Genomic DNA, 3327 nt, shown 5'->3' with positions numbered 1-3327 from the left:
ACAAGGGTCACTTTTTCAAGCTTCTTGTGCTGGAGGATAGGGGCTGTGTCACTGGCTTTCTACTCTGAGGCCTCTATGGCTTGTGGATTTCTCACCACCATTTGCTTGCTCCCTTTGCTTACTCCCAGTGCTGGGATGGTCAGGCCCAGTCACACCTGTCCCATGGGTGGCACTCCAGCTGGAAGACTGCCCTCTCGGCTGGTGCTGGTGGATCTTACTACTGACCCACTGTGCCACCAACTTGCTGAGCCAGGATCAAGGGGTCTCAGTTGCTGTGCTATGGCCAAGAGCTTCCTGATGACTGCCCAGACCCCCTTCATGCTATTCTTCACTGAGCTGTGTTGTGCTCCCCTTTTGTCCAAGTGAGACCAACCTTTCCTGAAGTTTTCTAAATTATCCAGTTGGAAGACTGTGTTTTTCTCTTTTTTTGTAGGTTTTGTAGTTTTAGAATCTGTTTAGAGGTTTGATTTATTTTTTTTTTAAGACAACACTGTTTATTGAAAGTTTACAGATGGGCTCAAGGACACTGACATTGGAACCGTAGTATTTAAACACACACACACAGACCCCAACAAAATGAGGCAAAACCCCTGACCCTGGGGGGGCAAACAAAACAAACCCAAACATTGTGAAATGGGACCAAACAAATTCCCCCAGAAACCTGGCTCCTAAGGAAGACACAACATTCTCAAACAAGCCAAAGGGAAAGTGGTCACTCCTGGGTCAGGTCTCTGGGGGAGTGCTACATCTGTGGGCAGCCATGGAGGGCCCTCTTAAAAGTTCAAGTCCCTCTGGACAGAGGTGCTTTGGGTCAGCGTAGGATTCTCCTCCATCTTTTCCACTGGAGGGGAAAGTACCAGGGCTGGGCTGGGGTCCCAGGGAACCTGACCCAAAAAGACCCATTGAGGCTCACTGAGTGACTTTTAGGCTGGACGCAGTCCAGACTCCGAAGGGAAGGCTTCTTTCATTCACAGGCATAGAACCCCATGGCGACAGTGGCCACGATGGAGAGGGTGAGGTTCCAACGGATAGGCCAGTGGGAGAGGAGACTCTGATGGGGCTTCTGGGGAACAGGCTCGGTGGAAGTCGGGCCTTGTCCTCTGTTGCTGGGCCTTTGCTGAAGCTCCTGCTTCTCAAGAAGGTTCCCGTTCTCTGGATTCTTGGATAACAACACCTGCAGCTCCTCTGGATGTTCAGGAGGAAGGAGGTTTGTGCTTCCTCCACCACCTTCTTCTTGGTGGCCGGGCTCATCTCAATGGCATTCATTTGGGAACAGTAAAGCTCCTTGAATTTGGTGGTGTTGGGGATGGCCTGGAAATTGAAGAAGGCCACCCCATCCCAGTGCTGGGGATTTCTGGGCAATCTTCTTGAGATTCTGACCTCCAGAGAGGTCCCCCAGGTAACGAGTGTAAACGTAGGCCAAAAGCAGCTCAGGCTCAGTGTAGCCCAGCTCAAGCCGATTCACGTACTTCTGGATGGTGGCAGTGTATGGGATCTCCTTCCTCCACTGGGGGCTGTACCAGAACTCCATGTCCTGATCCAGGGCAGGCGTGTGGTTCAGTTCCTCTGTGAAGTAGATGGGGGTGATGGCAGAGTGGGTCTTGTTCCGTGCCATCTCCTCTTCCAAGGCCAAATAGATGTGATATATGTCAGACATCACCATCTTGAAGCCTTCCCGGGGCACCTGTCCCTTCTGGAAATTTTTCAGGAATTCACATTCTCAGCCTGGGTGTGAACATCCTTTGTGCCTTCTTTCAGGGTCTCTGACAAATCCTGAGGCATGCTCTCAGGCTGCTCGTCCATCGCGTCCTCCTCCACCAGCTCCCCAGTGCGCTTCCTTTGGGCTGGAGTGCACCATGCCTAATGCCAGCTGCCCACTAAGCCCTGGGATCACAAGGACCGCGATTCAATGTTGTTTTTGAGGGATACTTGGGAGAGCTCAGTCAACTTCCTGGCTTCTCTGCCATCTTGGCTGGTCTGATAATCTTAGAGAGTGTAGTTTCAGTAGAATAGTGGATAGAAAAGTCAGCTTTCTTTTTTTTTTTTTTAATTTTCACTTATCTGTTTGTTTAGCTGCTCATTTACTCATTCATTCACCATTTATTTATTTGTCTGACTAATCATTCAATCATTTATTTGTTAGACTGTTCATTTATATAACTATCTTTTTTATTTATTTTGTTGTTATTTATTTATTTATTTGATTTGGCTCTGGGAATATTCATCAGGAGGTAAAGATGAAAATTCATTAACAGAGACAATTCTAAAGACTTGATTCTTGTTAAATCGTATAGGGAAAATAGTTGTTTTTTTCCCATTCAAAGGTGACTCCACCCCTGATATTATACATTTGTTTACTGCCTGATATACCTCCTGGGAATTCATTTATAGGAACATTATTCCTTTAAGCCATTCAAAATTGCCTTTTTCTTTTCCTTTTTAGAACAAAGGAGTATACAGAAGGGTATTCAGATATTGGGATAGGATTGTAGGAATATGGATATTGAATTGGAAAGGAACCTAGGGCTCATCTAGTTCAATGTCCTCATTTTGTAGATTAGTATAATGAGGCCCAGGTAGTTTAACCAACTTGCATTAGCTCATAAAGGTAGTAATTTGCAAAGCCACTTTTCATACCTAGATCCTTCTGGCTCCAAATCTATCACTCTTCCATTTTATTCTAAGTCTTCATGGAGATAATTAGATTAAGCCTTTTAAAAATCACTTCAGTATTAATTAAGTGGCTTGATACCTGTTCAAAGTCCTGTTGAATAGTTTCTTTGAACAATTTGATTCAGAGCATCCTTAACGGGTTTGCATCATCTGTTTTACCTTGACCACTTCTTTGGGAATGATTAGGCATTATGGTGATAGAACAGATGAATTTCCTTTCTAAAATTTTCTTATATTCAACTGAGGAAAAAGTATGCTCTTTGTCAGAAAAGTATCTGGTAATCTGTCTCAGGCAAATAATTGTTAGAGAATTGTGTTTTAGTGAACAACTGAGAAATATTGAGACATACTTCAAACATTCAATGCGCCTCCCCCTGTAATTTAAATCACAACCCATCCATTATGCCCTGTGAGTCTTGGTGAGAGGCAGTACAGGCTGAGTGAGTGGGGCAAAATAGAGGATAGGCTGAGTGGGTGGGGTTAAACATATTGGAGAATTCCATTTTGTTAGTGTTGTTCATCAATTCTGTATTCTCCCTCCCTCACTATACCCCCATTTACTCTATTTCCCTTTCATTGTGTTTAGCATGGTGTTGATTCCTAGGATACACACAGATTTTCTATTGGTTATCCCTTGCCACATGGCTATCTTAC

General features: G+C 44.7%; 1 pseudogene; it reads right to left on the bottom strand.

Annotated features, from left to right (window-relative positions):
• Window positions 1-964: 964 nt before the first annotated feature.
• On the bottom strand, window positions 965-1803 carry LOC122738582 (annotated as a pseudogene).
• Between the last annotated feature and the right edge of the window lie 1524 nt (window positions 1804-3327).

The sequence above is a fragment of the Dromiciops gliroides genome, chromosome 2 (genome assembly GCF_019393635.1).
Source record: "Dromiciops gliroides isolate mDroGli1 chromosome 2, mDroGli1.pri, whole genome shotgun sequence".
NCBI classification, from domain to species: Eukaryota; Metazoa; Chordata; class Mammalia; order Microbiotheria; family Microbiotheriidae; genus Dromiciops; species Dromiciops gliroides.
The sequence above is the reverse complement of the archived record's forward strand: the minus strand, read 5'-3'. Positions and strand labels throughout refer to the sequence as shown.